Source organism: Delphinapterus leucas, unplaced genomic scaffold (assembly GCF_059928025.1).
Source record: "Delphinapterus leucas isolate spDelLeu-1000000601 "Yukka" unplaced genomic scaffold, BTC_Dleu_Yukka2 spDelLeu_asBTCV2_sq25, whole genome shotgun sequence".
Classification (NCBI taxonomy): Eukaryota; Metazoa; Chordata; class Mammalia; order Artiodactyla; family Monodontidae; genus Delphinapterus; species Delphinapterus leucas.
In genome coordinates this window covers 19,360,622-19,385,619 of record NW_028322234.1, presented here as the reverse complement: position 1 = coordinate 19,385,619, position 24,998 = coordinate 19,360,622, and the positions used below count along the sequence as shown (strand labels likewise).

Sequence of the window (24,998 nt, the reverse complement as noted above, 5' to 3'; positions counted from 1 at the left end):
TCAATTCACATTCCCACCAACAGTGCAAGAGGGTTCCCTTTTCTCCACACCCTCTCCAGCATTTATTGTTTGTAGATTTTTTGATGATGGCCATTCTGACGGGTGTGAGGTAATACCTCATTGTAGTTTTGATTTGCATTTCTCTAATGATTAGTGATGTTGAACATCCTTTCCTGTGTTTGTCGCCAATCTGTATATCTTCTTTGGAGAAATGTCTATTCAGGTCTTCTGCCCATTTTTGGATTGGGTTGTTTGTTTTTCTGACACTGAGCTGCATGAGCTGTTTGTAAATTTTGGAGATTAACCCTTTCTCAGGTGCTTCATTTGCAAATATTTTCTCCCATTCTGAGGGCTGTCATTTCATCTTGTTTATGGTTTCCTTTGCTGTGCAAAAGCTTTGAAGTTTCATTAGGTCCCATTTGTTTATTTTTGTTTTTATTTCCATTACTCTAGGAGGTGGGTCAAAAAGGATCTTGCTGTGATTTAGGTCATAGAGTGTTCTGCCTATGCTTTCCTCTAAGAATTTGATAGTGTCTGGCCTTACTTTAGGTTTTTAATCCATTTGGAGTTTATTTTTGTGTATGGTGTTAGGGAGTGTTCTAATTTCATTCTTTTACATGTAGCTGTCTGGTTTGCCCAGCACCAATTCCTGAAAAGGCTGTCTTTTCTCCATTGTATATTCTTGCCTCCCTTATCAAAAATAAGGTGACCATATGTGTGTGGGTTTGGCTCTGGGCTTTCTATCCTGTTCCATTGATCTATCTTTCTGTTTTTGTGCCAGTACCATACTGCCTTGATTACTGTAGCTTTGTAGTACAGTATGAAGTCCGGGAGCCTGATTCCTCCAGCTCCGTTTTGCTTTCTCAAGATTGCTTTGGCTATTCGGGGTCTTTTGTGTTTCCATACAAATTGTGAAATTTTTTGTTCTAGTTCTGTGAAAAATGCCAGTGGTAGTTTGATAGGGATTGCAGTGAATATGTAGATTGCTTTGGGTAGTATAGTCATTTTCATAATGTTGATTCTTCCAATCCAAGAACATTGTATATCTCTCCATGTGTTTGTATCATCTTTAATTTATTTCATCAGTGTTTTATAGTTTTCTTCATACAGGCCTTTTGTCTCCCTAGGTAGGTTTATTCCTAGGTATTTTATTCTTTTTGTTGCAATGGTAAATGGGACTGTTTCCTTAATTCTCTTTCAGACTTTTCATCATTAGGGTATAGGGATTCAAGAGATTTCTGGGGCTTCACTGGTGGCGCAGTGGTTGAGAGTCCGCCTGCCGATGCAGGGGACATGGGTTCGTGCCCTGGTCTGGGAAGATCCCACATGCCACGGAGCGGCTGGGCCCGTGAGCCATGGCCGCTGAGCCTGCACGTCCAGAGCCTGTGCTCCGCAACGGGAGAGGCTACAACAGTGATAGGCCCGCGTACCGCAAAAAAAAAAAAAATTATGAGGCCCATCAAATGTATCCAGAAACTTGTAAGAGTTCAATGTCAACACCCTAGTTAGAGACACAATCCTGTCTTTGACGAGATAACTGCAAAAAGCCATGGTAAACAAAAAGGTGATGAACAAAATGATAACTGACCTAGATACCTACATATCCTTCTGTCATTACTAAGGAAAAACACACGTTATATTTAATCTCTAAAATCATAAGGGCTAATGCTTACTAGCATTGGTTGGGACAACATTTCTTACCTGAATACCTGCAAAAAAGGATGGCAACACAACAGTTAGTAACAATATCCACACTTCCCTAGATATGAAGATCAGATCATCTGTTGTGTGCAAAAGGCCCACCTTATCACTTATCTGGATGCAAGCCATGTCCCTTTCATATCATTATGAGGTTCATCATGACCTCTCAACAGGAAACTGGAAAACACATTGTGACGAATGTGTCTATGGACCCACCTTTACTACCTGGACCCTGAAGATAACCCTGTCACCACCACTCTTGCAGGATTCATCAAATCTACCTGGAATCTTGCAGTAACTCCAAGGTCTAGGCCATTGCTAGACACGGCATTACCCCTTGGATGCTCACCTGCAAAAGAAAACCATGATTACTACTGTGACACGCAGCTGTATGAGAATTACCTGGATATCTGCAAGTCTCTCAACCATTACACAAACATAAATTTTTTATAAAATAAAGAACAGGAGGATAACATGGCTTCCAGAATTGGTGAGACACTATCAATTCTTACCTGAAAACCTAGCCCTCAAAATGCCATGGCAAAACAGGAACAAATATCACTTACCTAAGGATATGAAGGCTGGACGGTCTCTGATGGGGTGAAAGTGCCTGTCATCACTTACCTGGATAACAGAAATGTCTCTGAAAACAACCATTGTCAGGTTCACCACAATCTCTTGACATGAACCTGAAAAAGGTATTATGATATATGTGTAAAAGGACACAACTTGTTCTAACATGACACCTGCAAAGAACATTCACTATTTCCATCATTATGAGAACATCAGCTCTAACTGAATACTGGCAGTAAGCCCAGCCAGGAATATTCTCAGGTAAGCTGACGTTTCTTAAGGGAGCACAGGCAAAATTTCCATGGTCACTACCATGGCTGGGGCCATCACGCTAATTACATGCTTATGTGAAATTACTCAACGCTCACAGAGAAAGGCAGAAAGTTTCTTTAAAATATAATGAATGAAAACTCCTGGTTTCTAGCACTGGTAAGGGATCCATCATTTCCTATCTGAACGCCTGCAAGGAAATCATGGTAACAAGCGTGAGGGATATCATCATCACTTACCCGGCTACCTGGAGATCAGAAAGCCTGTGCTGTGGTTGAGGCCCATATCGTCACTTACCTGCATCCCAGCCATGTCCCCCCATCCACGACCAATGTTAGGTTCACTGTGATCTCTTGAAGGAAACGTGAAAGACATGTTTTGAAACATTTGTTAGGGGCACAGTTTTTTCTACCAGGACACCTGCAAATAATCTTGGTCACTTAATCGTTCGGAGATATATCAACTTTACCTGGATACTTACAGTAATCCAAGGTCAATGCCAAGGTTGGAAAACTGTCATTTCTTGACTGGACACCTATACAAACCCTATGGGTAGTACTGTGGTGGGGAAAATCATGATAAATACCTGTATACCTGTAACCCTTGGGCATTCCTAGTGTTAAACATAAATTTTCCCTAACATATAAAAAGTGAAAACTCATGGTCTCTAGATTTGGTAAAGACTACCTGTTCATTTCTTACCTGAACACCTGCAACAAAGTCACGGTGACAAGCAGCACTGACACCCGTCATCACTTACCCACATACAGGAAGACTGGATGGTTTAGGCCCACACATCACTTATCTCAACACCAGCGATGTCCCTCCATCGACTGCCACAGAGAGGCTCGCTGCCTGATCTCTTGGCAAGCCCTGAAAAACACAGTGTGAAAAATGTGCTTGGTACAGTGTCTCGTTCTACCTGTGCACCTGCAAATTCCCTTGTCATCTGTATCATTTTGGGACCATTCAACATTACTTGGATACTTGGAGAACTCGGAGCTCAAACCCTAGTAACACACACCTTCCTCCCACGAACAGCTACTTGCAAATATCCCACGGTTAATAACGCAGTTAGAACAATATGACAAACTACCTGGATGCTTGCAATCTGTCTACCACTACAAGTGAGAAATACACGTTATCTCTGTACAAGAATACAGTAAAAATTACCACTTGCTACTATTACTAGGGACAAATTAATTTGGCTTACACTTGCCAAAAAACAAGGTAAATATCAGATAATTACATAGATATCTGAAAATAAGCAATCCTCTAATGAGTTAATGTCACATCTCATACCTATGTACCACCAAAGACCTGAACAGAATACCTGCAAAAAAAAAAAATAGGGGAGCACAAGTGTTAGGGACACGATCATCACTTACTCATATGTGTGAAGATCACATGATCTGGGCTGTGGTTTAGGCCCAAATTATCACTTACCTCAATACCTGCTATGTGCCTTGTTACCTGCTGTTGATAGGTTCACTGTGATGTCTTTACATGAAGCTGAAAAAATTGTGTAAATTGTGTTTGGTATACATCTTATTCCACTGGGACACCCACAAATTCCTTGTTAAATTCTATCATTTTAAGACACATCGGCCTTCCATGGATAACTGGATATCTGAGATTAAACGTTAATAAGACATACCTTCCTCCCTTGAAGGGATGCCGGGAAAAATCCCAGAGTGAATAACAACCACTGATGGGCAGTATGAGAAACCACCTGGCCATCTACTGATCCATCTAGCACTCTGTGTATATAAAACCCATAAACCCGGGCTTCCCTGGTGGCACGGTGGTTGAGAGTCCGCCTGCCGATGCAGGGGACACGGGTTCGTGCCCTGGTCTGGGAGGATCCCACACGTCACGGAGCGGCTGGGCCCGTGGGCCATGGCCGCTGAGCCTGTGCTCCGCAACGGGAGAGGCCACAACAGTGGCCGCGTACCACCAAAAAAAAAAAAAAAAAACAACCCCCCCCATAATCCCTAAACAAGAATACAGTCAAATATCCTGCTCACTGGTATTGTTGGGGTGAATTTAATTTCTGAACTGCATACGTGCCAAAGCCATACTTAAAGTAGTCTTGAAAGCATCATCGTTAACACATATGAAAATAAGAAGCTTTCTAATGAGCTAAAGTCACATAACCTAATACCTGCATATTAGGAAAGGACTTAACAGAGCACTTGCAAAATGACAGGATAACACTGTGTTAGGGAAATCATATTCATTACCCAGATATCCGAAGATCACATGGCCTGTCGCCTGCAAAAGGCACACACTATCACTTACTTGGATAAAAGCCATGTCCCTTTAATGATCATTAAGAAGTTCACCATGATCCCTAGACAGGAACCTGGAAAACACATTGTGACAAATGTGCCTATGGACACAAGTTTACTTACTGCCTGGACCCTGAAGATAACCCTGTCATGACCATCACTGCAGAACTCAGCAAATCTACTTGGAATCTTGCTATACTCCAAGGCCTAGGCCACTGTTACACAGACCATTATCTCCTGCATTTACACCCTCATGGAACCTTGGTTATTACTGTGACTCATAGCTCTACGAGGATTACATGGATATCTGTCACTCAACCATCAGATGGTTAAATATCAAGTTTTCTAAAATATAAAACTATAGGATAACATGGTTGCTAGATTTGTAAGGTGTCTACAATTTCTTACCTGACTACCTGCAAAAAAAGTCATGATAACAAGAAGCGTGCAGACCCATCAGCATTACCTAGATATGTGAATGTTGATCGCCTGTGTTGTGGTTTATACCCACATCATCCCTTACCTCCACACCAACACGCTGCAACGTTCACTACCACTGATGCGCTTACTGTGACGTGTTATCCTGAATCTGCAAAACAAATTGCAGTAAATGTAGTTGGTACACATGTCATTCTACCTCTACACCCCCAGATTCCCTTGGTCACTTCTGGTATGATTTTGGTACCCATCAACACTACCTGGACACTTGCCTGCAGACACTGGGGTCAAACCCTAGGAAGAGGCGCCTTCTTCTCAGAAGGGCTCCCTGCAATAATCCCTGAGCTAGTAATGCTGTGATGTCAACATGATAAATTACAAGAATCCCTGCATCTTTCATTAGTAGTTAAGTACATGTTACCTCTAAAGAAGGACATAAAAATCTTATTAGTATTATTAGGGACATATTAACTTCGTAACCACATGTATGAAAAAAACTAGGTAAATTTAAGAGTCTCAAAAACATTAATTTTGTAAATACTGATATTGGGAATGTCTCTGAGTTATTGTCACGTCATCTCATACCTGTTCACCATCAAAGACCTTAACAGGATCCCTGCAGAAACCACGGTAACACTGTGTGAAGAGACCGCATGCTCACTTACCTAGGTGTCTGAGGTCAAATGACCTGTACTGGGGTAAAAGCCACTTTATCAAATACCTGTCAACTAGCAAGGTCCCATTCATGAGCACTGTTACGTCCACTGTGGTATCAGAACTGCTGGAACATGTAAAATCATTCACGGCAAGTGTGTTTAAGGACTGAAGGACAACACTTGTGTGACACGAAAAAGAAAAAACCCAAAGAAAACAACAACAAAATCAAACAAATAAATACAAGAAAAAACGGCACCAGCAAATAATCTTAGTCACTTACATCATTCAGGGAACCATCAACCCTATCTGAACCTTTCAGAACTTCAATGTCAACATCAGTGCTAGAGACAGATTTCTCTGAGCACCTGTAGGAATCTCATGGTCAATACTGTGAATCCGAACTAGGATAACTTAGCTGCCACCTGCAGATGCCTCTGTCACAACTGAGGTTAAGCACACGTTATATGTACACTCTAAAAAAAGTGGCTAATGCTACTATCACTGATTGGGAAACATAATTTCTTAATTGCATACCTGCATAAAAACACAGGAACAGAAACACTAGGAACACCATCCACACTTTCCCACATATATGAAGATCAGATGGTTTGAAGGGGGCTAAAGGTCCACGCCATCACTTACCTCAATACAATCAAGGCTTGTTATCGATCATTATGATCTTTACCAGGATGTCTTTGCAGGAACCTGAAAATCACACTGTAAAATATGTCTATGGACATGCCTTTTCTACTAGGACCCTGCAGATAACCCCATTCACTGCCTTCCGTGCAGGACCTGCCATCAGCTCTCCCTGGGTTCATGCAGTCCTCCAAGGTCTATGCCACTGTTAGAAACTCCATCCTCTTTTCCCTGCTCACCTGCAGTAACGCCGCGGTCACTACTGTGCCACACGCTCGGTCATCATTGCATTCATACCCGGGAATCGCTCAACACTCACAGGGTTCAAAATAAATTCTCAAAAATATAAAACAGTAGGATGATATGACTGCTAGGATTGATAAAACGCTATCATTTCTTACCTGAAGACCTGAAATGAATCACATGGGAAAACAAGTTTAGCCAATCAACACCGCTTACCTAGAGATGTGAATGCAGGATGCTCCGACGTGGCGAAGGTGCACATCATCACTTACCTGGACACCAGAAAGGACCCCCTATAACAACCATTCATTTTATCTTGATCTCTTGACGGGATCCTGAAAAACACATGCTACAGGTTCAAAAGGACAGAACTCGTAGCAGGACACCTTCAAACGACCTTAGACATTTCCTTCACCATGAGAATATCAACTCTACCTGAATACTTGTAGTACGCCAAGGTCGAGGGCACTGTCAAATATGACAGCATTTCATTATGGGGCACCTGCAAAGTCTCATGGTTACGAGCATCATGACAATCACCCGAATATGGCAAGTGCTCATCACTCACATGGCTCATTAAAAATTTTCTCTAAAATAAGGTAAATGAAAACTCATGGTTTCTAGAATTGGTAAGAACAGTCATTTCCTACCTGAATACCTGCAAAGAAAAATGGTAACAACAGTTGTTAGGGAAACTATCATGACTTACCCAGCTATGTAAATATCAAATGACCTGTGCTCTGGTTTACTCCATATCTGGTTTAGTCCATATGGTCACCTACCTGTACACAAGCAATGTCCACCATTAATGAGCATTGTTAGTTTAATCAAGATCTCTTCGCACAAACCTAGAAAAATAATATGAGATGCCTGTTAAAGGACACAACGTTTTCTACCAGGACACCCACAAATAATGGTGGTCACTTCATCATTAGGAGACGCATCCATCTACCTGCATACTTGCAGCAATCCAAGGTCAACACCAACGTTAGATAAAATGTCCTTCTTTGACTGGACACCTGTACAAATCCTATGACTAGTAGTGTGATGGGGAACGCCATGATAAGTACCTGTATTCACATAATACCTCAGCATTCACACGGGTAAAAGTGAACATTTCCAGAAATAGAACAAATGAAAACTCATGGTATCTAGAAGCGGTAAAGACTATCATTCCCTACCTCAATACCTTCAAAAATCATGGTAACAAGACATAGGAGGACACATCATTACTTACTTAGGTATACGAAGGTCAGATGGAATGTGCTGTGGTGAAGCCCCACACCAGCACCTATCTCCATACCAGCAATGACCCACAATAACTACCATTAATAGGCTCACCAGGATGTCTTGACATGAATCTGAAAAACACAGTGTGGAATATGTTTGGGGCACATAAATCATCCTACCTCTAAAGCTATAAATTTCCTTGGTCCCTTGTACCATTTTGGTACCCATCCACATTATCTGGCTAGTTGCAGGAGTTCAAGGTCAATTCCTGAGAAGAAACACCATCTTCTCTTGAAGGGATACCTGAAAAAATTCCCAAGGTCACTAACTCAGTGATGGCAATATGATAAATTACCTGGATCACCTGCATATCTGTTCATCACTACAAGTATTAAATACATGTCATCTCTAAACAGAATACAAAAAAATCTCATTTGTACTAATATAATTAGGGTCAAATTAATTTCTTAACTACACACATGCCAACAAGGTAAATATTAGAGTCTCAAAAATTAATTACATAGATATCTAAAAATCAGAATGTCTTTAATGAGTTAACATCACAACATCTCATACTTGTATACTAATAACTGAAAACAAACATGGTAACACAAATGTTTGGGACACAATACTTACTTACCTTCATATTGAAGATCAGAGGGTCTTCACTGTGGTAGGATCCACTTTATCACTTACCTGTTTGAAAGCAAGGTTCTGTTAGCAACCACTGTTATGTTCACAGTTATCTCGTGACAGGAACCTGAAAAACACATTCAACAAATGTGTTTAAATATACCATTTGTGGGACTTCCCAGGTGGCGCAGTGGTTAGGAATCAACATGCCAATGCAGGGGGACACGGGTTCGAGCCCTGATCTGGGAAGATCTCACATGCCGCAGAACAACTAAGCCCGTGCGCCACAACTACTAAGCCTGCTCTCTAGAGCCCAAGAGCCACAACTACTGAAGCCCACGTGCCTAGAGCCCGTGCTCCACACAAGAAAAGCCACCATAATGATAAGCCTGAGCAACACAACGAAGAGTAGCCCCTGCTCGCTGCAACTAGAGAAAGCCCACAGGCAGCAACAAAGACCCAATGCAGCCAAAATTAAATAACTGAATTAATTAAAAAGAAAAAGATTAAAATTTGTTCTATCAGGACACCTGCACCTAACCTGGTTTACTTCCATTATTATGGAACACATCAACTCTACCTGGGTACGTGCGTTAATTCAGGTCAACAACAATGTCGGGTAAGACTTTCACCTCTTAACTGGACACCTGCAAAAAACCGATGGTTACGACTGTGGTGGCAAGTTCAAAACACTTACAAGATATGATCAACCTACAACATTCACAGGGTTAAATATCACTAGCCTCTAAAACGTAAAAAACATAAACTCATGGTTACTACAATTATTAAGAAATTTTAGCATTTCTTACCTGAATACCTGCAACAAAATCTAGCTAACAAGAAGTGTTAGGAATGCCATCAACACTTACCTACGTACATGAAAAACAGATGGTCTGATCTTCATGTACGTAGGTATATGAAAACTGAAAGCTAATGTTTTAAGAACTGGAAAGGAATCGGTCCTAACCTGAATACCTGCAAACAAGCCATTGTAACAAGTGTCAGGCTCACACTCATCACTTACCTACGTATGCGCAGGTCAGATAACCTGTGCTGTGGGTGAGGCCGAGATCGTCACACAGCTGCCCCCCAACACTGTCGCCCATTGACACCAACGCTAGGTTCAGAGTGAGGTCTGGACAGGAACCTGGAAAAGACATGAGATATGGCCTTCCTACCAGGACACCTCGATTACGTTATCATTATAAGACGCATCAACTCTATCTGGATACTTGCAGGACTCCCAGGTCAACACCAAGGTTGGAAAGCCATACTTTCTTGACTGGACATCTGAGAAACCCTATGGGAAGTAGTGTGGTGGGAAATCCATAATAAATATTTGCATATGTGCAATCCCTCGACACTTAAGAGTGTTAAATTTTCTCTAAACTATAAAAAGGGAAAACTATTGCTTTCCAGATTGGCAAGGACACTATTATTTCTTACCCTGATCCCTGAAAAAAACCCCATGGTAACAGGAAGTGTTAGGACACATCCTTACTTACTCAAATATCCGGTGTTCCGAAGGCCTGTGCTGTGCTTTATGCTCACATCATCACTTACCTGGACACCAGCAAGGTCCCATCTGCAAATGCATCTCTCACTACTGTGTTAAATACACATTATCTCTAAAGAAGACTACTAAAAATCTCATCCCAACCAGTATTATTAGGGACACATTAAATTCCTAACAGATCACATGTCAAAAACAAAGTCAATATAAGACACTGAAATCAGAAATTATGTAGATATCTCAATATAAGAACGTCTTGAATCACTGAATATCACGTGATCTCATACAGGCTTAACAAGCAAAGATCTTAACATGATACCTGCAAAAAAAAAAAGACATTAACACAACTGATACGAACAGCATCCTCACTTACCTAGACATTGAAGTTCACACGGTCTGCGCTGTGGTAAGACGCACTTTAACGCGTACCTGTTTAAGTGTTACGCTAGGAACCATTAGGTTCACCCTGTTCTCCTAACAGGAACCTGATGAAATACATGCAACAAATGTGTGCAACACACAACTTCTTCTACCAGGATGCCTGCACCTATCCTTGTTCACGTCCATTATTAAAGAATACATCAACTCTACCTGGCTCCTTGCATCCATTCAAGGTCAACACTGTTGTCAGGAGAGACCAGTGGCACCTACCTGGGTACCTGCAAACATCTTATGGATACGACAGCGGAGAGACGTCACAACAACTACCTGGAGGTGAACGACTCCTCAATACTTACAGGATTAAACAAATTCTAACTAAAATACGAAAAGTGTAAACTCGTGTTTACTAGAATTAGTAAGGACTCTTAGAAGTTCTCACCTGAACGCGTGCAACAAAATCACGCTAACGAGAAGCGTTAGGAACGCCATCATCACTTACCTACGTACGTGAAGGACACATGGTCTGTGATGTGCTTTAGGCCCACATCATCACTTACCTAGATGCCACCAACGTCCCCTGTTATCTACCACTGGTAGCTCACCATCACGTCCTGACAGGAGTCTGAAAACACATTGAGGGAATGTGTCTGATATCCATATCATTCTAGGGTACACCTTCAGATACCCTTGGTCAGTTGCATACTTCTGAGACTCATCAACATTACCTGGGCACTTGCAGAAGTCTGGGACTAAACCCTAGTAAGAGATACCTTCTTCTCTTGAAGAGGTATTTCAAATTCCATGCTCACTACTCTGGTGATGAACAATAGGATAAATTACCTGGATAGCTGCAGAGCCTCTTAGCAGTAGGAGGCTATAAAATGGTATTTTGGAACATGAATATAGTAAAACATCGTGTCTCCCTGTGTTGTTAGGGACAAATTAATACCTTTACGGCGCACGAGCCAAACATAAAGCTAATATAGTATCTGTAAGTTAAAATATCAAGAGTCTTCAAGATACCATTCATTGCATACATACCTGAAAATAAGAAGGTCTAATGAATTCATGTGACATCTCGTACCTTCATACTAGCAAACACCGTAACAGGATATCTGCAGGGAGAAAAACCACGGGAACACTGTGTTCGGGCTTTGGGACATCATCCTCTCTTATGCAGACATCTGAAGACACTTGGTCTATACTCTGCTGTAAGGTCCTCAGCTCCACTTAACTGGCTACTCGCAGGGTCCCATTAACGACCGTCACTAGGTTCAGTGCAATGTCACCACTAATATAACATGAAGAAACACATTTGACAAGGGAGTTTACGGCAAAAAAACCGTTTCACCTAAAGACAAAACTAAAAAAGCCTGCCTGTAATTAATTCTGATTATTGGCATCATTAGGGGAATCATCAACACTATGTGGGTCCTGCAGGCACTTCAAGGTTAACACCACGGTTGGGCACACGATCACCTCTTGTCTGAGTACCTGTGAAAATTTCATGCTCAACGGGCTGGGGTGGAACAGCAGGGTAACTTACCCGGATTCCTGCACATCCCTCCACCACTGCTAAGGTGAAACATACATTCTACCTGAACTCTAAACCGATTAGTAGCATTGGTTGGGACAATATCATTTCTTAACTGACCTCTTTAGGAAAAAAACATAGTAACAGAAAAGTTACCAAACCATCCACACTTAACCTACCTACCTGTCAGATGGGCAGATTATTTGTAGGGTCCTCAATAAACATAGGTCTGCATCGTTACTGACCAGATGAAAGCAAAGTCCCGTCATTGAGCATTACGAGGTTTATCGTCGTCTCTTGACAGAAACCTGAAAAACAAATTGTGACAAATGTGTCTACAGCATATCTTTTCTCCCAGGACACTTCAAATAACCTTCTCCACTTCCATCACTGCAGGACCCATCAACTCTACTTGAAATCTTGTATTACTGCAAGATCTATGCCATTGTGAGACGCCATCATGTTTTGACTTCTTACCTGCAAAAATACTAGGGGAACACCTGTGTGACCTACAACTCCAGTTTTATTACGTGAATACCCATGGATTGCGCAACACTCACATGCTTAAACACACATTTCCTCTTTAAGATGAAAAAGTAAGACGTTTGCTAGCATTGGTAAAAAAAAACACTATTGTCATTTCTACCTGAATATCTGAAAAGAAAACACATGGTAAAACGAGTTCAAGCAATCAACATCGATTAAGTAGATACACGAAGACCGGCAGGTCTCACGTAGCGAAGGTGCACCTCGTGACATAGCTGGACACCAGAAATGTCCCCCCTGAATGACCACTGTCAGGTTCATTGAGGTCACTCGACAGGAACCTGAAAACTACATTATGATGTACGTGTGAAAGGATGCAATTATTCTTCCAGGACACCTGCAGGAACCTCGGTCACTGCATCGTTATGAGGCCATCAACTGGAACTGAATACTTGCGGTATTCCAAGGTCTAGACCGCTGCCAGGTAAGACAGTGTTTCTTTATGGGACACCTGCAACGTTTCCACGGTTACTGCTGCGCTTGAGGACATAATGTTAATTACGTGGATGTGGCAATGCATCAACACTCACAGGGTTCAACAAAAATGTTCTCTAAGTTATGAAAGGTGAAAACGACTTGTTTTCAGAATCAGTAAGGACTCTATAGTTTTCTGCCTGAATACCAGCTAAGAAACTGTGGTAACTAAAACCCTGAGAGACGCCATCATCCTTTAGCGGGCCATCTGGAGATCAGAGGGCCTGTGCCGTGAGTTAGGCCCACATCGTCACTTACCTGCACTCTAACAGTGTCCCCCGTGAACAGCAACGCTAGGTTCAAAGGGATGCCTTGACAGGAACCTGAAAAAGACATTCGGAAAGCTCTGTTAAAGGACACAACTTTTTCTCCCAGGATATCTGCAAATATCCTTATGGAGTACACCAACCAAGCCTGGATGTTTTCATTAATGAAAGATCAGGACTGATGTCAAATAAAATCATCATTACTTCACTGGATACCTGCAAAAAACCTGTGGGTACTACTGGGGTTGGGGACACCGTGATAAATACCTAGGTATGTGTCATCCTTCAACACGCACAGGGTGAAGCACAGACTTCTTCTGATACAAAAAGCGAAAACGTGTTTTCTAGAATTGGTAAAGCTCTATCATTTCTTACCTGAATACCTGCATGAAAAAAAGAAACCACGTTAATCTGAGTGTGAGAGCACAACATCACTCACCAAGACACGTGAAGGCCAGAAGGCCTGTGCTGTGGTTTAGGCCCAGGCCATCACTTACCTCGATACCAGCAATGTCACATGTTAACTGCCACTGAGAAGCCCACCTAGGGATCTTGACATGTATCTGGAAACACATCACGCAAAATGTGCTCAGTACACACCTCATTCTACCTGTGCACCTGCAAATTCCACTGGTCATTTCTATCATTTACGGATGCATAAACATTCTCTGCGTAACTGCAGAAACCTGAGGTCAAACCGTAACAAGAGAACCTTCCTCTTTTGAAGGGATACCTGCAAAAATCCCATGGTCAGTATTATGGGTATGGAAAATACAATAAATTACCTGGAAACCATCACAATAGTGTAACAAAAATGATCTCTGAAGAAGAAGAATTTCTCATGCTGACTAATACTATTAGGGACAAACTCATTTCTGAAATACTACATGCCAAAACAAGGTTAATTTAAGAATCTTTCAAATATCACTCATTACCTACCTACCTGAAAAAAAGAAGGTTATCCAGTGAATTAACGTCACGTCGTCTGCTACCTGTACACGAGCCAAAGGACTTAACGGGAACCCTATAAAAAAAGCATAGTGCACCGTGTTAGAGACACCATTCTCATTCGCCTAGATATCCGAAAACCTAATAACCTGCATTGGGGTGAGACTCACTTTATCACATACCTGGTTACTAGCAGGGTCCCACTGACAACTGTGATTTCGTTCATTATGACGTCACAATGAACGCTAGAAACTTGAGAGATGCATTCCACAATTCTGTAAAGGACGTGCTTTTTTATATGCAAAATCTGTACCTTGCAAATAATCTTGCTCACTTCCATCGTTAGGGGAAGCATATGCACTACCTGGATTTTGGAAGCACTTTAAGGTCAACACCACTGTTAGGCCCAGGGTCACCTCTTCTACGAGTACCTGTGGAAGAAACCTCACGGTTAATATTTCAACAGTAGAATAAGTTGCCTGGACCTGCACTACCCTCTGTCACTGTTGAAACACGCGTTCTATTCAACACACGTTCTGTCAAAATTCTAACAAAAAAGGCAAATACTTACTAGCACTGCATGAGACAATGTCACTTCTTAACTGAACACCTGCTACAAAAACACCAACACGAAACCATGGTAATACAACAGTTAGGAACACCATCCACGCTAGCCTACGTATGTGACGATCAGACTGTTTGAGGCAGCTAAAGGCCCACGTCGTCACTTACCTGGATACAAGCCAAGTCCCATTAATGGTCATTTCGAGACTCACCATGACTTCTTGACAAGAATGTAAAGAACGCTTTGAGACAAATACGTCTGTGGACACACCTTTTCTACTAGGACACTGCAAACCACCTTGCCCACTGCCATCACCGCAGGCCCCATCAGTTCTCCCTGGATTCATGCCGTACTCCAAGGTCGATGCCAAAGTTAGACACGCCGTCATCAATTCCCAGCTCACTTGCAAAGACGCCGTGCCACACAATTCCATCATCGTGACCTGGATACCCACGAGCTGCTCAACACTCCCACGACTAAACACAAATTTTCTCTAAAATGGCAAACAGCAGCGTCTCACGATTGCTACGATGGGTAAAATTCTGTCATTTCTTACCTGACCACTCGGAAAAGAAACACACACGGTAGGTAACTTTACTCAATCACTGACACTGACCTACGAATGTGAAGAGCGGATGGTCTGATATGGTGAAGGTGCACATCATTACACATCACGACTTACCTGGATACCATACGTGTCCCCAGAGAATGACCGCTCCAAGCTTCATCTCTTGACAGGAACCGGAAAAGCACGTGATGATATACGTGTAAAAGGACACAACTTGCTCTAGCGGGACACCTGCAAACAACCTTGGTCATTTCCATCGTTATGAAATCAACTCCACCTCAATACTTCCGGGACTTGACTCTGAGGTCAAGGACACTGTGAGGCAGTAACGCTTCTTTACAGGATACCTGCAGAAACAATAAATAAATAAAAGACATTAACACAACTGTTAGGAACAGCGTCCTCACTTACCTAGACATTGAAGTTCACACGGTCTGCGCTGTGGTAAGACGCACTTTAACACGCACCTGTTTAAGTGTTACGCTAGGAACCATTAGGTTCACCCCGTTCTCCTAGCAGGAACCTGATGAAATACATGCAACAAATGTGTGCAAGACACAACTTCTTCTACCAGGGTGCCTGCACCTATCCTTGTTCACGTCCATTATTAGAGAACACATCAACTCTACCTGGCTCCTTGCATCCATTCAAGGTCAACACTGTTGTCAGGAGAGACCAGTGGCACCTACCTGGGTACCTGCAAACATCTTATGGATACGGCAGCGGAGAGACGTCACAACAACTACCTGGAGGTGAACGACTCCTCAATACTTACAGGATTAAACAAATTCTAACTAAAATACGAAAAGTGTAAACTCGTGTTTACTAGAATTAGTAAGGACTCTTAGAAGTTCTCACCTGAACGTGTGCAACAAAATCACGCTAACGAGAAGCGTTAGGAACGCCATCATCACTTACCTACGTACGTGAAGGACACATGGTCTGTGATGTGCTTTAGGCCCACATCATCACTTACCTAGATGCCACCAACGTCCCCTGTTATCTACCACTGGTAGCTCACTATCATGTCCTGACAGGAGTCCGGAAACACATTCAGAGAATGTTTGTGATATCCATATTATCCTAGGGTACACCATCAGATTTCCTCAGTCAACAGTATCATTTTGTATCCCATCAACGTTACCTGTGTACTTGCAGAACTGCAATGTCATACCCTAGAAAGAGACTCCTTGCTCTCCTGAAGGGATACCTGCAAAAATTCCGGAGTCAATAAAGCAGTGGTCGACTATATGATAGATCACCTGGATACATATATGTTGCAGGATCATTCCAAGTGTTAAATACACAGTGTTTCCAAATAAATAATAAAATCTTATTCTTAGTAGTATTATTAGGGACATGTTACTTTCTGAACTGCATACATGCCAAAAACAAATTTAAGAGCCTTGGAAACTTTAATTATGTAGAGATCTGAAAATAAGAAAGTCTCTAATAAGTTAATGCCACATCATCTCATATCTGTATACTAGCAAAGACCTTAACAGGATACCTGCCAAAAAAAAACCAAAAACAAAACGGAAGTATGGTATCACCAGTGTTAGGACACCAACAACACTTACGTGGATATTGAAAATTAGATAGTCTACATTGTGGTTAGACCCACTTTTCAGTTACTTGGTTATGAGCAAGCTTCCATTAACAATCATTCTTAGGTTCACTGTGTTCTCTTCACAGGAACTTGAAAAAACACATGGATAAAATGTGTTTAAGGACCCAACCTGTTATACCAGTACACCTGCACATCACCCTGTTCACTTCTATTATTACCTAACACATCAACTCTACCTGAATACTAGCATTAAATCAAGGTTAATACCATGGTCATGAGAGACCATCATTTCTTCACTGGACACCTGCAAAAATCCTATCCTTACCAGTGTGGTGAGAAACTCCAATTACCAACACGATCAATCCCTGAACACTTACACTGGTAAACATAACTTTTCTGTAAAATATGGATGTATGAACACATGGTTACTAGAATTGGTAAGAACTCTATCATTTCTTACCTGAATACCTGCAAAGAAATCATTCTAACAAGAAGTGTGAGAGACACTTCCTATCACTTACCTAAATATATGTAGATCACATGATCTATGCTGTTGTTTAGGCCCAAATCATCCCTTACCTCCATACTTGCTAGGTGCCTTGTTAACTACCATTGAAATACCTGACAAACGTGTTGTGGGAAATGTTCAGTACATGTCCTGTTCTACCTGTACAGCGAAAACATTCCCTTGGTCAGTTGTATCATTTTGTAACTCATCAGTGTTAGCTGGGTAACTGCAGAACTCCAAGGTCCAAGCCTAGTAAGAGGTACCTTCTTTTTTTGAAGGGATGCCTGTAGAAATTCTATGGTCAATATCGCTGTGATGGACAATGTGATAAATTACTTGGATACTTGCATATCTATTATCAAGAGTATAAAAAACACATTATTTCTAAACAAGAATACAGTTGATGCTCTTGCTTACTAGTGTTGTTCAGGAAGAATTAATTTCTTAACTGTATACATGCCAAAAGCAAGGTTATTATAAGAATCATGGGAACGTCATTAATTAATTACCTAGATGTGTGGAAACAACTAAAGTCTCTAATGAGTTAATATCCCATAATATCATACATCCTTACTAGCAAAGACCTTAATGAGATACCGGCAATAAACGTAACACATGTGTTAGGGACATCATCCTCACTTACTAGATACTGAAGATCAGACAGTCTGCATTGTAGTAAGACCCACTTTATCACTCACCTGGTTACTAGCAATGTCCTGGTAATGACCACTGTTAGATTCACCATGATTCCTTGACTGGAATCTCAAAAAAATATACATGACAAATACATTTAAGAAAACAACTTGCTCTACAATGACACCTGCAAATAATCTTGGTCACTTTCATCAATGAGGGAACCATCAACCTGGCAGTACTTCAAGGCTAATAATGTTCTTAGAGACACCACCACCTCTCTGCAGGGCACATGTAAAAATCTCCAGATCAGTACTGTGGTATGGACCTGTAGGGTCCCTTAACTGCATATACCTCTAGCACTACCTAGGTTCAACATACATTATATTTAAATTCTCATCCTGTAAGGTCTAATGCTTACTAGATTTGGTTGAGACAGTGTCACTTCTTACCTGAATATCTTAAAAAAAAAAACATGGTGCACAAATGTTAGACACACCATCCTCACTTACCAAGAAATCTGAAGATCAGATATTTGAAGGGGGCTTAAAGACACATCATCACTTACCTGGATATAAGCAAAGTCTCTGTTAACAATCACTTATGAAGTCACCATGGTCTCTTGATTGGACCCTGAAAAATACATTGTGACAAATGTGTCCAGGGAGACACATTTTCACCTGGATACCTTAAATGACCTTCCTCGTCCATCACTGTAGGACCTATCGACCTACCTGATATTTGCAGTAGTCCAAGCTCTACACCACTGTTAGAGACGCCATCAACTCTTCACTGCACACCTGCAAGTATCCCATGGTTACTACTGTGACATCATCCACATTTACCTCAATCTGAAGATCACATGATCTGTAAGGTGCTTAAGGCTCGCATCATCATTTACTGGGATTCATGCAAAGTCTCTTGATGATGACGATGAGGTTCACTATGATCTCTTGACTGGAGCCTGAAAAACACATGGTGACAAATGTTTTATCTACGGACACACATTTCCCACATGAATTCCTGCAAATAACCTTCTTCACTTCCACCACTGCGGGACCCATCAACTAGATTTTTGCAGTATTCAAGGTCTAGCCATATTTAGAGACACCATCAACTCTTGACTTTACATCTACAAAACCCCATGGTTACTATTATGAAGCAGAATTCCAGGACAGTTACCTGAGTAAATGCAGATTACTCAATACTCACAGGGTTAAACATACATTTTCTGTGAAATATAAAACCACAGAATAACACGGTCGCTAGAACTGGCAAAACATTATCATTTCTTACCTGACGACCTGCTAAGAACTCACACATAAAACCCATGTAAGTGATCCAACATCATTTACGTGGATATATGAAGATCAGATGGTCTCTGATATGAAGATCATCACTTACCTAGATATCAGAAATGTCCCCCTGTTAATGACCACTGTTTAATTTATCATGGTATCTTGATAGGAACCTGACAACCACCTTGTGAAATATATGTTAAAGGACACAACTTTTTTTTACCAGAACATATGCAAATAACCATGGTGACTCCATCATTACAGAGCATATCAAGTCTATCTGGATACTTGGATTAATTCAAGGTCAATATCATTATCAGATAACATCATAATTTCTTGCAAAACCCCTATAAAAATCCCATGATTACTACCTGGGGGCGGGGATGGGGAAGACCATGATAATTACCTGGATACGTACAATACCTCAGCGATCACAAAGTGAAACATAATTTTTCCCTAAAATGTAAGATGTGGAAACCAATGGTTATAAGAATTGATTAGGAATCTACCATTTATTACTTGAATACTTGTAAAAATCATGGTAACAAGAAGTGTCAGGGATATATCACCCCTTACCTATGTATATGAAGACCAGATGGTCTGTGCTGTGGTTTAGGACCAAATCATCACTTACCTTGAGATCCCATGTTCACTATCATTGATAAGCTCACCATGACATCTTGACATGAATCTGAAAAACACATCGTGAAAAATGTGTTTGGTACACATCTTATTCTACCTGAACACCTGCAAATTCCCTTTGTCACTTATACGATTTCAGGACCCATCAATGTTGCCTGCATACTTGCAGAAGTCCAGAGTCATACCTTAGAAAAAGACATCATCCTCTCTTGGACGGATGCCTGCAAAAATCCCATGGTCGAGGACTTCCCTGGTGGTCCAGTGGTTAAGACCCCATGTTTCCACTGCACGGGGTATGGGTTCGATCCCTGGTCGGGGAACTAAGATGCCACACGCTGCATGGCGCGGCCAAAAATAAATGAATAAATCAATCAATCCCATGGGCAATTAGGTGTGATGGAGAATAAGATAAATTACTTGGATGCCTGCAAACCTATCACTGCGAATGTTAAATACACATTAGTTCTAAACAAGAAGATAGTAAAATCTCATGCTTACCAGTGTTGTTATGAACAAATTAACTTAACAGCATACATGCCAAATAAGAGGTTAATAAAAGAGTTTCTATAACATCATTCATTTCTAGATATCTGAAATAAAGAAGGTCTCCCGTGGGTTAATGTAACGTAATTCCATATTTGTATACTATCAAAGACTGTGATGAGATACCAGCAAAAAAATATGGTAACACAAATGTTAGGGACACCATCCTCACTTACCTAGATATTTGAGGATCAGATTTGAGGTCTGTATTGTGGTAAGACCCACATTATCTTTACCTGATTAAGAGCAAAATCCCACTGATGTCCACTGAGAGCTTAACTGTGATCTCTTAACCGGTACCTGAAAAAAATTTAACAAATGTGTTTAAGGACACAACCTCTTCTACCAGGGTATGTGTAAATAATCTTGGTTATTTCTATCATTATGGGACACATCAACTAGACATGGATACTTCCAGTACCCCAAGGTTAATACCATTGTCACGAGGCCATCATTTGGTGAATGTACACCTACAAAATCCCCACGTTACCTCTGTGTTGTGGAACACCATGACTGTTACCTGAACACATGCTCACTCGGCACTCTAATGAATAAATATAAATTTTCTCTAAAATATAAAAAAATGAAAACCCATGGTTTCTAGAATGGTAAGGACTCTACATTTTCATACCTCAATAGCATGCAATAAAATTATCTTAAGTATTATTGATACCATCATCACTTACCTATCTCTCTGAAGATCAGATGGCCTGGGCTGTTGTTTAGGCCCTCATTATCACATACCTTGATACCAGCCATGTCTCACATTAAGTACCGATTATAGGCTACCCCCGATCATGGTTACTAGAATTGGTGAGGACCCTATTATTCTAAATGGAATAGCTGTACCAAATACATGGTCAGAAAGTGTTAGGGACACCATCACCACTTACCTACATTTCTGAAGGTCAGATGGCCTGTGCTCTGGTTTAGGCCCACATCATCACTTACCTGGACATTAGCAGTGTCCCCATTAATGAGCACTGTTAGGTTTACCACTATGTCTTGGTAGGAGCCTGAAAAACATATTATGAAGTACGTGTCAAAGGACACAATTTATTCTACCAGCGTACCTGCAAATAATAACCTTGTTTACTTCTATTATTATGGGACACATCAACTCTACCTGCATATAAGCAGCATTCCAAGGTCAGCATCATTTTGGGGGTAAGACCATCATTTCCTAACTGTATACCTGCAAACATCCCATGGTTACTACTGTAGGAAAGAACACCATAATTACCTGTAGACTTGTAACCTCTGGACACTTGGAAGGTAAAACAAATTTTCTCTCAAAATATAAAATGTAAACACTCACGGCCTCTAAAATTGGTAAGGACTCTATCATTTCTTACTTAAATAGCTATAATAAAAACATGTTAAGTGTTAGGGACACTATTGTCACTTACTTAGATATCTGAAAATCAGATGGCCTGTGCTATGGTTTAGGCCCACATCATCACTTACCTGGACACCAGCAAAATCCCTGTCAATGACCATGGTAAAGTTCACACTTACCTGGACACCAGCAAAATCCCTGTCAATGACCATGGTAAAGTTCATCATGCTTTCCGGACTGAAACCCGACAAACACATTGTTACAAATGTTTCTACTTACACATCTTTTTTCTCCTGGATACTTACTGTATTCCATTGTTTGCACCTTTGTTAGTAACAATATCCTTTGTTGACTGGACACTTGTAAAAAACCTAGTGAACAGTAAGGGCTAATTCTTAGTAGTGTTTATGAGAGCACTAACTTTTCTTACCTGATATCTGCAAAAACAAAGCAAAACATGGTGACACAGATGTTCGGGACACCATCATAATTTACCTAGATTTCTGAAGGTCAGAAGGGCTATAGCGTGGTAAGACTCACATAGTCACTTACTGCATCCAGCAAAGTGTCATTAACCACCATTGTTAGGGTCACTGTGATCCCCTGACTGGAACCTAAAAGAAACACACTGTGACAGATGTATTTAAGGACATAACTTTTCCTAGCAGGACACTGGCAAAGAACTTTTGTCACTTCCAACTTTATGGGCACATCAATGCTACCTGAACACTGGCAGAACTTCAAGGTTAACACTGTTGTTACAGGTACCATCATTTCTTGACCTTGTACCTGTAAAAATCTCATGGTCAACACTGTGGTGGAGAACGTTATGCATACTTACCGGGATACCTTCAAATCTCTCATTCATTCCTAAAGTTAAACACACATTAGCTCTAAACTAGAAAACTGGCTAAACTAGATCTCACAGTTATCAGTGTTTGTAAGCCCCGTATCATTCTTTTACCTGAATATTTGCAAACAACATGGTACTAACACGTGTTGGGGACACCATCATCGCTTACCTAGATTTCTGAAAATCAGATGGTCTATGTAATATTTAAGGTCCACGTCATCACTTGCCTGGATTCCATGATCTTCACCATTATCTCATGATTTGGAGCCTACAAACACACATGATGGCAACTATGATTAGGGATACGTCTCCTACATGGACCTCAAAAAATCCTATGATCAATACTATCATTAGGGGAATCATGATCTCAACCTGGATCCTTTAGTTCTAAGGTCAACACTAGTTAAGAGACACCATCATCTCTTGACTGGGACCTGAAAAAAACACATGGTGGCAACCCTGGTTAGGAAAACGTTTTTCCATCTGGGCCTCTGCTAATTCCATCTGTCAATTCCATTATGGCAACCACCAACTCTACCTGGATATCTAGAGATTTCTAAGGTCAACACTGTAGTTTTGGACACCATCTGCTATTCACTGGATACCTCAAAAATCCCATGGTCACTACTACAGTGAGAGCGCTGTGATATATTATCTGGATACTTGCAAGTATCTTTGTCACTACTAAGTTTTAAGACAAAATCAACCCTGAACTAGAAAACAGTAAAATCTGATGGTTGCTATTTTTGTTAGGGACATTAAAATTTCTTACATGGATACCTACAAAAACACATGGTTTAGGGTGTTCTGAAGATGGCGGAAGAGTAAGATGCGGAGATCACCTTCCTCCCCACAGATACACCAGAAATACATCTACACGTGCAACAACTCCTACAGAACACCTACTGAATGCTGGCAGAAGACCTCAGACCTCCCAAAAGCCTCAGAAGCAGCAGATTAAAGCTCCACAATCAACTTGATGTACCTGCATCTGTGGAATACATGAATAGACAACGAATCATCCCAAATTGAGGAGGTGGACTTTGAGAGCAAGATTTATGATTTTTTCCCCTTTTCCTGTTTTTGTGAGTGTGTATGTGTATGCTTCTGTGTTGAGATTTTGTCTGTATAGCTTTGCTTCCACCATTTGTCCCAAGGTTCTATCTGTCCATTTTTTTGTTTTTTCAAAATTTTTTTCTTAATTATTATTTTTTAATTTAATAACTTTATTAGATTTTACTTTATTTTATTTTACTTTATCTTCTTTCTTTCTTTTTTCCTTCCTTCCCTTCCTTCCTCCCACCGTCCCTCCCTCCCTCCTTTCTTTCTTTCATTCCTTCTTTTCTTCTTTCTTTCTTTCTTTCTTGCTTCCTTCCTTCCCTCCTTTCTTTCTTTCTTTCTTCCCACTTCTACTAATTCTTTCTCTCTACTTTTTCTCCCTTTTATTCTGAGCCATGTGGATGAAAGGCTCTTGGTGCTGCAGCCAGGAGTCAGTGCTGTGCCTCTGAGGTGGGAGACCCAACTTCAGGACACTGGTCAACAAGAGACCTCCCACCTCCACATAATATCAAAAGGCGAAAATCTCCCAGAGATCTCCATCTCAACACCAACACCCAGCTTCACTCAATGACCAGCAAGCTACAGTGCTGCACACCCTATGCCAAACAACTAGCAAGACAGGAAAACAACCCCACCCATGAGCAGAGAGGCTGCCGAAAATCATAATAAGGCCACAGGCACCCCAAAACACACCACCAGATGTGGACCTGCCCACCAGAAAGACAAGATCCAGCCTCATCCACCAGAACACAGGCACTGGTCCCCTCCACCAGGAAGCCTACACAACCCACTGAACCAACCTTAGCCACTGGGGACAGACATCAAAAACAACGGGAACTATGAACGTGCAGCCTGCAAAAAGGAGACCTCAAACACAGTAAGATAAGCAAAATGGGAAGACAGAAAAACACACAGCAGATAAAGGAGCAAGATAAAAACCCACCAGACCAAACAAATGAAGAGGAAATAGGCAGTCTACCTGAAAAAGAATTCAGAATAATGATAGTAAACATGATCCAAAATCTTGGAAATAGAATACACAAAATGCAAGGAACATTTAACAAGGACCTAGAAGAACTAAAG

The 24,998-nt window shown here is 41.1% G+C and overlaps 1 long non-coding RNA gene across 1 annotated transcript in view; it reads right to left on the bottom strand.

Annotated features, from left to right (window-relative positions):
- Positions 1–24,998, bottom strand: part of LOC111171345 (uncharacterized) — a 104,099-nt gene that overhangs the window by 5,772 nt on the left and 73,329 nt on the right. The window contains exons 3-8 of the long non-coding RNA XR_016391546.1: positions 23,763–23,847; positions 14,520–23,124; positions 12,287–14,413; positions 9,700–11,684; positions 9,256–9,322; positions 1,918–8,802 (exon numbers count right to left, since the gene is read on the bottom strand). This is a non-coding gene — a long non-coding RNA (uncharacterized LOC111171345). The remainder of the gene's footprint in view (positions 1–1,917; positions 8,803–9,255; positions 9,323–9,699; positions 11,685–12,286; positions 14,414–14,519; positions 23,125–23,762; positions 23,848–24,998) is intronic.